This window comes from Oncorhynchus keta, unplaced genomic scaffold (genome assembly GCF_023373465.1).
Source record: "Oncorhynchus keta strain PuntledgeMale-10-30-2019 unplaced genomic scaffold, Oket_V2 Un_contig_1875_pilon_pilon, whole genome shotgun sequence".
NCBI lineage: Eukaryota > Metazoa > Chordata > Actinopteri > Salmoniformes > Salmonidae > Oncorhynchus > Oncorhynchus keta.
This window is the reverse complement of record NW_026281089.1, coordinates 339,854-353,629: the sequence shown is the minus strand read 5'-3', so window position 1 is coordinate 353,629 and position 13,776 is coordinate 339,854. Positions and strand designations below refer to the sequence as shown.

General features: G+C 43.8%; 1 pseudogene; it reads left to right on the top strand.

Annotated features, from left to right (window-relative positions):
- The first annotated feature begins 53 nt into the window (after positions 1 to 53).
- Positions 54 to 11,337, top strand: LOC127920260 (E3 SUMO-protein ligase NSE2-like; annotated as a pseudogene).
- Positions 11,338 to 13,776: the final 2,439 nt, after the last annotated feature.

Below are 13,776 nucleotides of genomic sequence, written 5' to 3'. Positions count from 1 at the left end.
CCTGTCTGCCCCCCAGAGCGCCTGTCTGATGTTACCTGCCTCCTGTTCTCCAGGTGAGGAACCAGGAGCCCGAGGCCATGTTCAGACTGAAGTCTCTGGTGAAGGAGAGTTCACTGAGACACACGGCCAGTCTGTCTGAGGGAGAGCTGCAGAACCACGTCAAGCTGGTCAGTTTTGGAGAACGTCAGAAACGCCCTCAAAACAGGTGAGGCGCGCGCACACACACACACACACACACACACACACACACACACACACACACACACTAGTTGTATGTAGACTAGCATGTCCCACATGGTGACTGTTAACCTGTCTTGTGTGTATGTTCTGTCTCCATCAGTGAACCCTGAGGCAGCAGAGAATATGGAGGAGGAGATGGATGAGGACGTTGCTGTGACGCAGAGTGAGGTTAACTTCACCTGTCCCCTGACTCAGGTTGGTCTCTCTCCTCCTGTCAGTATCTAACCTGTCCCCTCAGGTTGGTCTCTCTCCCTCCTGTCAGTATCTAACCTGTCCCCAGGTTGGTCTCTCTCCTCCTGTCAGTATCTAACCTGTCCCCTCAGGTTGGTCTCTGTATCTAACCTGTCCCCCCTCAGGTGACTCAACCTGTCCCATCACTCAGGTTGGTCTCTACCCTCCTGTCAGTATCTAACCTGTCCCCTCAGGTTGGTCTCTCTCCTCCTGTCCGTATCTAACCTGTCCCCTCAGGTTGGTCTCTACTCCTGTCAGTATCTAACCTGTCCCCTCAGGTTGGTCTCTCCTCCTCCGGGCAGTATCTAACCTGTCCCCTCAGGTTGGTATCTACTCCTCCTGTCAGTATCTAACCTGTCCCCTCAGGTTGGTCTCTCTCCTCCTGTCAGTATCTAACCTGTCCCCTGACTCAGGTTGGTCTCAGTATCTAGCCTGTCCCCTGACTCAGGTTGGTCTCTACTCCTCCTGTCCGTATCTAACCTGTCCCCTCAGGTTGGTCTCTACTCCTCCTGTCAGTATCTAACCTGTCCCCTCAGGTTGGTCTCTACTCCTCCTGTCAGTATCTAACCTGTCCCCTCAGGTTGGTCTCTACTCCTCCTGTCAGTATCTCACCTGTCCCATCACTCAGGTTGGTCTCTCTCCTCCTGTCAGTATCTAACCTGTCCCCTCAGGTTGGTCTCTCTCCTCCTGTCAGTATCTAACCTGTCTCCCTCAGGTTGGTCTCTCTCCTCCTGTCAGTATCTAACCTGTCCCCTCAGGTTGGTCTCTCTCCTCCTGTCAGTATCTAACCTGTCCCTCAGGTTGGTCTCTCTCCTCCTGTCAGTATCTAACCTGTCTCCTCAGGTTGGTCTCTACTCCTCCTGTCAGTATCTAACCTGTCCCCTCAGGTTGGTCTCTACTCCTCCTGTCAGTATCTAACCTGTCTCCTCACTCAGGTTGGTCTCTCTCCTCCTGTCAGTATCTAACCTGTCCCCTGACTCAGGTTGGTCTCTACTCCTCCTGTCAGTATCTAACCTGTCCCCTCAGGTTGGTCTCTTCTCCTCCTGTCAGTATCTAACCTGTCCCCTCAGGTTGGTCTCTACTCCTCCTGTCAGTATCTAACCTGTCCCCTCAGGTTGGTCTCTCTCCTCCTGTCAGTATCTAACCTGTCCCCTCAGGTTGGTCTCTCTCCTCCTGTCAGTATCTAACCTGTCCCCTGACTCAGGTTGGTCTCTCTCCTCCTGTCAGTATCTAACCTGTCCCCTCAGGTTGGTCTCTCTCCTCCTGTCAGTATCTAACCTGTCTCCTCACTCAGGTTGGTCTCTCTCCTCCTGTCAGTATCTAACCTGTCTCCTCACTCAGGTTGGTCTCTCTCCTCCTGTCAGTATCTAACCTGTCTCCTCACTCAGGTTGGTCTCTACTCCTCCTGTCAGTATCTAACCTGTCCCCTGACTCAGGTTGGTCTCTACTCCTCCTGTCCGTATCTAACCTGTCCCATCACTCAGGTTGGTCTCTCTCCTCCTGTCAGTATCTAACCTGTCCCATCACTCAGGTTGGTCTCTCCTCCTCCTGTCAGTATCTAACCTGTCCCATCACTCAGGTTGGTCTCTCTCCTCCCTGTCAGTATCTAACCTGTCCCCTGACTCAGGTTGGTCTCTCTCCTCCTGTCAGTATCTAACCTGTCCCCCTGAGGGTTGGTCTCTACTCCTCCTGTCAGTATCTAACCTGTCCCCTCAGGTTGGTCTCTCTCCTCCTGTCAGTATCTAACCTGTCCCCTGACAGGCTGGTCTCTTCTCCTCCTGTCAGTATCTAACCTGTCCCCCTGACCTCCAGGTCCCCTGGTCTCTACTCCTCCTGTCAGTATCTAACCTGTCCCCTCAGGCTGGTCTCTACTCCTCCTGTCAGTATCTAACCTGTTCCCTCAGGTTGGTCTCTCTCCTCCTGTCAGTATCTAACCTGTCCCCTGGTTCAGGTTGGTCTCTCTCCTCCTGTCAGTATCTAACCTGTCCCCTGACTCAGGTTGGTCTCTACTCCTTTAACTATCCCTCAGGTTGGTCTACTCCTCCTGTCAGTATCTAACCTGTCCCCTGACTCAGGTTGGTCTCTACTCCTCCTGTCAGTATCTAACCTGTCCCCTTACTCAGGTTGGTCTCTACTCCTCCTGTCAGTATCTAACCTGTCCCTGACTCAGGCTGGTCTCTACTCCTCCTGTCAGTATCTAACCTGTCCCCTGACTCAGGTTGGTCTCTACCTCCTGTCAGTATCTAACCTGTCCCCCTGACCAGGCGGTCTCCTCTCCTCCTGTCAGTATCGAGCCTGTCCCCTGACTCAGGTTGGTCTCTACTCCCTCCTGTCAGTATCTAACCTGTCCCCTCAGGTTGGTCTCTCTCTCCTGTCAGTATCTAACCTGTCCCCTCAGGTTGGTCTCTCTCCTCCTGTCAGTATCTAACCTGTCCCCCAGGTTGGTCTCTCTCCTCCTGTCAGTATCTAACCTGTCCCCTCAGGTTGGTCTCTCTCCTCCTGTCAGTATCTAACCTGTCCCCTCAGGTTGGTCCTGTCCTCCTCACTCAGGTTGGTCTCTACTCCTCCTGTCAGTATCTAACCTGTCCCCTCAGGTTGGTCTCTACTCCTCCTGTCAGTATCTAACCTGTCTCCTCAAAGACAGGTTGGTCTCTACTCCTCCTGTCAGTATCTAACCTGTCCCCTGACTCAGGTTGGTCTCTCTCCTCCTGTCAGTATCTAACCTGTCCCCTCAGGTTGGTCTCTACTCCTCCTGTCAGTATCTAACCTGTCCCCTGACTCAGGTTGGTCTCTACTCCCCTCCTGTCCGTATCTAACCTGTCCCCTCAGGTTGGTCTCTACTCCTCCTGTCAGTATCTAACCTGTCCCCTCACTCAGGTTGGTCTCTACTCCTCCTGTCAGTATCTAACCTGTCCCCTCAGGTTGGTCTCTCCCTCCTGTCAGTATCTAACCTGTCTCCTCACTCAGGTTGGTCTCTACTCCTGTATGGTCCCCTATTGTCTCTCCCCACTGTAAAATCTAACCTGCCCCAACAGGTTGGTCTCTAGCCTTGTCAGTCTGCCTGTGTCCCTCAGGTTTGTTCTAATTCCTGTCAGTATCCCTGCAGGTTGGAGATGGTGAACCCCTCAGGTTGGTCTCTCAAGAAGTGTAGTATCTAACCTGTCCCCTCAGGTTGGTCTCTGGGATGTCAAGGCGGCTAACCAGTCCCCTCAGAAGGTCTCTCTCCTCCTGTCAATATCGGTTGGTCTCTCTCCTCTGTCAGTATCTCCTGTCCCTCAGGTTGGTCTCTATTTTTGTCCCCTGTCCCCTCAGGTTGGTCTCTCTCCTCCTGTCAGTATCTAACCTGTCTCCTCATCAGGTTGGTCTCTACTCCTCCTGATGGTCTGCCTGTGAATAATCTGCCGGCAAAGGACAATAAATGCCTTACAGTCTGGTTGTCTCCATCAGTGATGGCCCTGCAGGTGGAGATGTCCCCAATGACAACAAGTGTGCCACTAGCACCCATTATAGGGATGATCAAGGCCAGGCAAAACCAGAAGAAGAGACGGTGAGACGTGACGCTCTCTGGTTTAGTCGATTCATTTACACTCTGTTGTCTTGAGTCTGCCTGTTACTGTTAGGATCTTGTCTTATCAGGATGTGATGTCGTCTCTCTGTCCTACCCTGTTGTTATAGCACCTTGTCAATCAGGATGTGATGTCGTCTCTCTGTCCTACCCTGTTGCTATAGCACCTTGTCAATCAGGATGTGATGTCGTCTCTCTGTCCTACCCCTGCTATTATAGCACCTTGTCAATCAGGATGTGATGTCGTCTCTCTGTCCTACCCTGTTGCTATAGCACCTTGTCAATCAGGATGTGATGTCGTCTCTCTGTCCTACCCTGTTGCTATAGCACCTTGTCAATCAGGATGTGATGTCGCTCTCTGTCCTACCCTGTTGCTATAGCACCTTGTCAATCAGGATGTGATGTCGTCTCTCTGACCTACCCCTGTTGCTAGCACCTTGTCAATCAGGATGTGATGTCGTCTCTCTGTCCTACCCTGCTGCTATAGAACCTTGTCAATCAGGATGTGATGTCGTCTCTCTGTCCTACCCTGCTGTTATAGCACCTTGTCAATCAGGATGTGATGTCGTATCTCTGTCCTACCCTGTTGCTATAGCACCTTGTCAATCAGGATGTGATGTCGTCTCTCTGTCCTACCCTGTTGCTATAGCACCTTGTCAATCAGGATGTGATGTCGTCTCTCTGTCCTACCCCTGTTGTTATAGCACCTTGTCAATCAGGATGTGATGTCGTCTCTCTGTCCTACCCTGCTATTATAGCACCTTGTCAATCAGGATGTGATGTCGTCTCTCTGTCCTACCCTGCTGTTATAGAACCTTGTCAATCAGGATGTGATGTCGTCTCTCTGTCCTACCCTGCTGTTATAGAACCTTGTCAATCAGGATGTGATGTCGTCTCTCTGTCCTACCCTGCTATTATAGCACCTTGTCAATCAGGATGTGATGTCGTCTCTCTGTCCTACCCTGCTGTTATAGAACCTTGTCAATCAGGATGTGATGTCGTCTCTCTGTCCTACCCTGCTGTTATAGCACCTTGTCAATCAGGATGTGATGTCGTCTCTCTGTCCTACCCTGTTGCTATAGCACCTTGTCAATCAGGATGTGATGTCGTCTCTCTGTCCTACCCTGTTGCTATAGCACCTTGTCAATCAGGATGTGATGTCGTCTCTCTGTCCTACCCTGTTGCTATAGCACCTTGTCAATCAGGATGTGATGTCGTCTCTCTGTCCTACCCTGTTGCTATAGCACCTTGTCAATCAGGATGTGATGTCGTCTCTCTGTCCTACCCTGCTGTTATAGCACCTTGTCAATCAGGATGTGATGTCGTCTCTCTGTCCTACCCTGTTGCTATAGCACCTTGTCAATCAGGATGTGATGTCGTCTCTCTGTCCTACCCTGCTGTTATAGCACCTTGTCAATCAGGATGTGATGTCGTCTCTCTGTCCTACCCCTGCTGTTATAGAACCTTGTCAATCAGGATGTGATGTCATCTCTCTGTCCTACCCTGCTGTTTTCTCACCTTGTCAATCAGGATGTGATGTCGTTTCTCTGTCCTACCCTGCTGTTATAGCACCTTGTCAATCAGGATGTGATGTCGCCTCTCTGTCCTACCCTTAGACTTTTATAGCACCTTGTCAATCAGATGTGATGTCGACTCTGTCCTACCCTGCTGTTATCACCTTGTCAATCAGGATGTGATGTCGTCTCTGTCCTACCCTGTTTTTTTCTCACCTTGTCAATCAGGATGTGATGTCAGTTTCTCTGTCCTACCCTGCTGTTATAGCACCTTGTCAATCAGGATGTGATGTCGTGCTCTGTCCTACCCTGCTGCTATAGCACCTTGTCAATCAGGATGTGATGTCGTCTTTCCCTGTCCTAACCTGTTGCTATAATAACCTTGTCAATCAGGATGTGATGTCGTCTCTCTGTCCTACCTGTTGCTATAGCACCTTGTCAATCAGGATGTGATGTCGTCTCTCTGTCCTACCCTGCTGTTATAGCACCTTGTCAATCAGGATGTGATGTCTGTCTCTCCGTCCTACCTGTTGCTATAGCACCTTGTCAATCAGGATGTGATGTCGTCTCTCTGTCCTACCCACAGAAAGATTTTAGCACCTTGTCAATCAGGATGTGATGTCAAATATCTCTGTCCTACCCTGTTGCTATAGCACCTTGTCAATCAGGATGTGATGTCGTCTCTCTGTCCTACCCTGCTGTTTTCTCACCTTGTCAATCAGGATGTGATGTCGTCTCTCTGTCCTACCCTGCTGTTATAGCACCTTGTCAATCAGGATGTGATGTCGTATCTCTGTCCTACCCTGCTGTTATAGCACCTTGTCAATCAGGATGTGATGTCGTCTCTCTGTCCTACCCTGCTATTATAGCACCTTGTCAATCAGGATGTGATGTCGTCTCTCTGTCCTACCCTGTTGCTATAGCACCTTGTCAATCAGGATGTGATGTCGTCTCTCTGTCCTACCCTGTTGCTATAGCACCTTGTCAATCAGGATGTGATGTCATCTCTCTGTCCTACCCTGTTGCTACCCTTGTCAATCAGGATGTGATGTCATCTCTCTGTCCTACCCTGTTGCTATAGCACCTTGTCAATCAGGATGTGATGTCTAGTCTCTCTTTCCTAACCTGTTGCTATAGCACCTTGTCAATCAGGATGTATTTCGTCTCTGTCCTACCCTGCTGTTTTCTCACCTTGTCAATCAGGATGTGATGTCGTCTCTCTGTCCTACCCTGCTGTTTTAGCACCTTGTCAATCAGGATGTGATGTCGTCTCTCTGTCCTACCCTGTTGCTTTAGCACCTTGTCAATCAGGATGTGATGTCGTCTCTCTGTCCTACCTTGTCAATCAGGATGTGATGTCGTCTCTCCGTCCTACCCTGTTGCTATAGCACCTTGTCAATCAGGATGTGATGTCGTCTCTCTGTCCTACCCTGCTGTTATAGCACCTTGTTTTCCACTTAAACAACTGTTGCAGTTAAAACATTAGATTCATTAGCATATTCCTTTTCTCCGTCCCACAGCTGTCCGGTGGTTGGCTGTGGCAACACGGACGTGAAGCAGGGAGACCTGATCCTAGATCAGATTATGAAGAGACAGATCCTGAAGAGGTAGACTACCCAGGCATGGTTCTGGTCCTGAAGAGGTAGACTACCCAGGCACTATTCTGGGGTACGCCAACTCATCAAGCCTGACAATAATAATTAGACTTTTATTTAATTGAGGAAAAAACATTACTTTTTGTTGTGACCAAATGTTATCTTGCTGCTGTGTCTGATCGTATTTGTTCATCACAGAATTGCACTATTCTGAAGTTTTATATAACAAAACCTCTCTTTATTTATACATAAGGGATTCATATTTTTTAGTCAGTTCAATAAAGGTTTATTGGGGGGGGGTGGCTTAGTGATTACAGCATTGGGCCAGTAACTGAAAGGTTGCTAGATCGAATCCCTAAGCTGACAAGGTAAAAGAAAATCTGTCATTCTGCCCCTGAATAAGGCAGTTAACCCACTTTTTTTCCCTGGTAGGTCGTATTTGTAAATAATAATTTGTTCTTAACTGACTTGCCTAGTTAAATAAAAAAACATTTTAAAAATCCTATGCCTTTGGTGTTGAGAACCTGCAGTTACTGTAATAGACCACTGGGGGGCAGTGTCGTCCCTGGAATACACCACAAAGGGATCAGGAGAGGTGACTCAGGTCATGAAGAGAGAAGCTGGATAATCAGCCTACTTATTCTGAGAGAGTTGGGCTGAATGAATCAGAGAATGTGGGTTTCCTAAATACTTACAAACCACAGAAATATCATGTCTGTAACATACAAAGTGAAAAGATTATTGAATAAATGATGTGGAAATTATCAAATATCTATTTTCAGTTCCATCCTAAAAGTAGACTATTTCATTGTGAGAAATCTGTGAATCAATTCAGTTGAGTGATTAAATCTGTCTCCCCTCCTGCCTCTCCCCTCCTGCCTCTCTTCTCCTGCCTCTCCTCTCCTGCCTCTCCTCCCCCTGCCTCTCCCTCTACTGCCTCTCCCCTCCTGCCTCTCTACTGCCTCTCCTCTACTGCCTCTCTTCTCCTGCCTCTCCCCCTGCCTCTCCTCTCCTGCCTCTCCTCCCCCTGCCTCTCCTCCCCCTGCCTCTCCCCCTGCCTCTCCCTCTACTACCTCTCCTGCCTCTTCTCTCCTGCCTCTCCCCCTGCCTCTCCCTCTACTGCCTCTCCTGCCTCTTCTCTCCTGCCTCTCCCTCTACTGCCTCTCCTGCCTCTCCTCTCCTGCCTCTCCTCTCCTGCCTCCATGTAAACTGAAGACTCTTTGTTCACAGGACAGAAACAAACAGAGAGTGTGCTGAGATGGAACTAGGTGAAGCTAATCTTTTAATAATCTTACGTCATGTTTTTTAATAAGATTTCAGATGCAGCTTTGCTTATTGTTTCCCCCTACCTCATCTATGACTTCGTTCCAAATGGCACCCTATTCCCTGTGTAGTGCACTACTATTGACCAGGGCCCGTAGGGTGTTGTTTGGGACGTAGCCTCTTAAAGGGTAGGGCATGCCGTACTCACCATTTGCAGACAGAATTGAGAGCGGAGAGAAATGATTTACAGACAAAACGATACAACATTTATTTTGAGTCATTTATTCACATTAAATCGGGGTCAGTTTTGTCATTTAAAAAATCCACCTTTATCTGCTCGTTTTCAACCTAGTTTCATCACAGTTAATTTCACAGCAGTTTTTAGTTTGTGTTGGCAAACCAATGAACACTCACCATTAGTGCCGGCCTGTTCAATCTCTTAGGCCTGGGTCTGAATTATTATACTCCATACTCCCCACTCTGTTTGTCCCAAATGGCACCCCATTCCCTTTAACTGCTTTGGAATGATTGGGGAACAAATAGCCACTTTGGAGGTGACTTTTTAAAACTATTTGAATACAGATTTCAGGAAGTGGCTACTTATTAAAACTATTTGAATACAGATTTCAGGAAGTGGCTACTTATTAAAACTATTTGAATATAGATTTCAGGAAGTGGGACTACTTATTAAAACTATTTGAATATAGATTTCAGGAAGTGGCTACTTATTAAAACTATTTGAATATAGATTTCAGGAAGTGGCTACTTATTAAAACTATTTGAATATAGATTTCAGGAAGTGGCTACTTATTAAAACTATTTGAATATAGATTTCAGGAAGTGGCTACTTATTAAAACTATTTGAATATAGATTTCAGGAAGTGGCTACTTATTAAAACTATTTTAATATAGATTTCAGGAAGTGGCTACTTATTAAAACTATTTGAATATAGATTTCAGGAAGTGCCTACTTATTAAAACTATTTGAATATAGATTTCAGGAAGTGTGACTACTTATTAAAACTATTTGAATATAGATTTCAGGAAGTGTGACTACTTATTAAAACTATTTGAATACAGATTTCAGGAAGTGTGACTACTTATTAAAACTATTTGAATACAGATTTCAGGAAGTGTGACTACTTATTAAAACTATTTGAATACAGATTTCAGGAAGTGTGACTACTTATTAAAACCATATGAATACAGATTTCAGGAAGTGTGACTACTTATTAAAACTATTTGAATATAGATTTCAGGAAGTGTGACTACTTTTTAAAACTATTTGAATACAGATTTCAGGAAGTGTGACTACTTTTTAAAACTATTTGAATACAGATTTCAGGAAGTGTGACTACTTATTAAAACTATTTGAATATAGATTTCAGGAAGTGTGACTACTTATTAAAACTATTTGAATATAGATTTCAGGAAGTGACTACTTATTAAAACTATTTGAATATAGATTTCAGGAAGTGTGACTACTTATTAAAACTATTTGAATATAGATTTCAGGAAGTGTGACTACTTTTTAAAACTATTTGAATATAGATTTCAGGAAGTGTGACTACTTATTAAAACTATTTGAATATAGATTTCAGGAAGTGTGACTACTTTTTAAAACTATTTGAATATAGATTTCAGGAAGTGTGACTACTTTTTAAAACTATTTGAATATAGATTTCAGGAAGTGTGACTGCTTATTAAAACCATATGAATACTGATTTCAGGAAGTGTGCCTACTTATTAAAACTATGGGGAAGTTGAGGGATAGTTTCGTGAGCCAATGCTAACTAGCATTAGCGCAATGGCTGGGAGTGTATGGGTATTAGCAGATAGATACCCCATAGACTTCTAGCCGTTGCGCTAACGCCAGTTAGCAACATCCTTCAAACTGCACGCAGACATAAAAATTGTGTCCACGAGTTCATCTGATTCTGGGGAGGTCGATTAAAGGACCTCATTGCCCCAAAATCCCCAAGTATCCCTTCAAAGGGACAGTTTATTAGGAACACGAACAAACCTGCTTATCCACCTTCCTTGGCTGTAGTTGATTCAAGACGACAGTTTTTGGGATGTTTAGTTTCCTTTCGAACACTTAATAGTCATATTTGGTTACTGTTCGCGATAACACATTACACTGTTCTGGTGCCTGTGTAATACAACTGTAATGACTTTTTTTTAGAGCAGCGTATTGTTACCTAATATTTTGGGTAATTGCATTTTAATTGCATAGCGATGAGCTGAGAGTTTTGTTTTGTTCTTCCAACTACTGTACAGAAGGAACAGTGATGGTTCCTTATTCCACGTTATGTAATGACTCCATTATGATGTCATAAAGACATTTCCAACTACTGTACAGAAGGAACAGTGATGGTTCCTTATTCCACGTTATGTAATGACTCCATTATGATGTCATAAAGACATTTCCAACATTCTGTGTCCTCTTAACAACAATGACGCTGTTGTCATAATCACAAAGTTACTCCACTTGTATAAGAACCGGATGTCGTGTTTTTATAGCTCACTCATTGTAAATGTATATATATTTGTTAGACCACTTTGGCAGTTTAAAAATGACTGTTGATTATATATCCCTCGTGTATTTAATTGTAGGCTTTATGTTATATTAGTATCTGAGAGTGCTCCAGTGTGTTAAAATAATCTTATATTTAGACTAATTCAAACTAACTGTTGTCGTTTTTTGGTTCTTCCATCAAATATTTGGCAGCTATCAAATATGTTGTAATTTACATTTGTTCAAATAACTTCTATGTTGTTTATATTGTATTTATTTATTTTAATCCCAGGCCCCTGTCCCCCCGCAGGAGGCCTTTTGGTAGTCCGTCATTGTAAATAAGAATTTGTTTTTAACTGACTTGCCTAGTTAAATAAAGGATAAATAAAATAAAATATATATTCAAATACATTCAAATATTGTTTGGTTTTCCTAAAGGTATTCCAAATAAGTTCAAATTGTTTTTCTGAGACCTGTATATGAATATAAAAATAAAATAAATAGTTGCATTTTAGTTTTAAACTATATTTGACTACCTTGAGTATTTGAAAAGTTGTTGCAACTGTTTCCCGCCCGATCTGGTGTACTACTTTGACTCGCGCCCTATGAGCCCTGGTCAAATGAATACGCCTGTAGGGAATAGGTGCAATTTGGGACGTAAAAACTACCCAGGCTAAAAAAGCATGCAATGGAAAGTAGATAAGTAGATACAGTATCTGGAACAGAACAGGTCCTGGAATCAGGTTAAAAACCTGTTTGTTTTTTTTAAAGACAACAATAACTCCCTGCTCGGAGTAAGTTTTAGGATGTTATTCAGACACTGCCCAGACAAAATCATCTCATAATAACAGTTTACCTCGGCTGGTAATCACGACAGTTTGACGTACCGCAAAGGAAATATAGCGATGACGTTCGTTGACATTGTTGAAAGTTATGGGAATAACCCATCGCTTTCAGAGTGAATGTGGGACTGCACATGCAATGGTACAACCTTTCACATAATTTTCGCTTGACACGATCGCTTTACAACACTCTTAATTATTTTAATTTTAATCTTAATTATTTTTGACTAATATGTTGCCATTTCTTTTAACCAATACTGATGGTTGTTATAAAAAGCCTTATAGGTTGTTGTGATGTCTTGGATAACTGTCTTCATCATGTTCATAGTTGTATTATTATTTGTATGCAGTGCGCAGTTAACCGGAGGACTCATTTGAAGCGTCGTAATTTTGACCCCCTTCAGGCGGAATCATCAACTAGACTCAGCCGCGGGCCGATTCTTTTTCTCCAGCGGATTGGTAGGAGGGCAGGAACATAATTACGAATCATTTGTGGACTGCAAATTGACCGCAAGAAGCACACACAGAAAGAATGTTAGACTAAAAACATAAATATTTCAAACCCTTGCGCGTACATTTTGTATTCATCACTTGTCTCTCTATTCTGTGTGAGAATACAGATTTCTTAAATTAAAATGACTTGGAGCTGATTTCCTGCTGTTTTTACAGACTTATGTCCAACTAATATATATTATATCAGTTTTTAATTTGTTTAAAAAAAGTTTGAAATATCCAATAAATGTAATTCCACTTCATGATTGTGTCCCACTTGTTGATTCTTCACAAAAAAAATACAGTTTTATATCTTTATGTTTGAAGCCTGAAATGTGGCAAAAGGTCGCAAAGTTCAAGGGGGCCGAATACTTTCGCAAGGCACTGTGTATATATATATATATATATATATGCGGTTTTACTTGGCCCCCCAAGCTTAAAACAAATAAATTAATATATGTATATTAGTCCTAAACTTGGGGGGCCAAGTAAAACCACTTTGGTCTGCTGGCCGCAGGTTGGGGAACCTTGCCCAAGGTGTGATTTAATTCAAATAGACATTCCCAACGAAGACATAGTTTTGACCAAGGTGTGATTTCATTCAAATAGACATTCCCAACGAAGACATAGTTTTGACCAAGGTGTGATTTCATTCAAATAGACATTCCCAACGAAGACATAGTTTTGACCAAGGTGTGATTTCATTCAAATAGACATTCCCAACGAAGACATAGTTTTGACCAAGGTGTGATTTCATTCAAATAGACATTCCCAACGAAGACATAGTTTTGACCAAGGTGTGATTTCATTCAAATAGACATTCCCAACGAAGACATGGTTTTGACCAAGGTGTGATTTCATTCAAATAGACATTCCCAACGAAGACATAGTTTTGACCAAGGTGTGATTTCATTCAAATAGACATTCCCAACGAAGACATAGTTTTGACCAAGGTGTGATTTCATTCAAATAGACATTCCCAACGAAGACATAGTTTTGACCAAGGTGTGATTTCATTCAAATAGACATTCCCAACGAAGACATAGTTTTGACCAAGGTGTGATTTCATTCAAATAGACATTCCCAACGAAGACATAGTTTTGACCAAGGTGTGATTTCATTCAAATAGACATTCCCAACGAAGACATAGTTTTGACCAAGGTGTGATTTCATTCAAATAGACATTCCCAACGAAGACATAGTTTTGACCAAGGTGTGATTTCATTCAAATAGACATTCCCAACGAAGACATAGTTTTGACCAAGGTGTGATTTCATTCAAATAGACATTCCCAACGAAGACATAGTTTTGACCAAGGTGTGATTTCATTCAAATAGACATTCCCAACGAAGACATAGTTTTGACCAAGGTGTGATTTCATTCAAATAGACATTCCCAACGAAGACATAGTTTTGACCAAGGTGTGATTTCATTCAAATAGACATTCCCAACGAAGACATAGTTTTGACCAAGGTGTGATTTCATTCAAATAGACATTCCCAACGAAGACATAGTT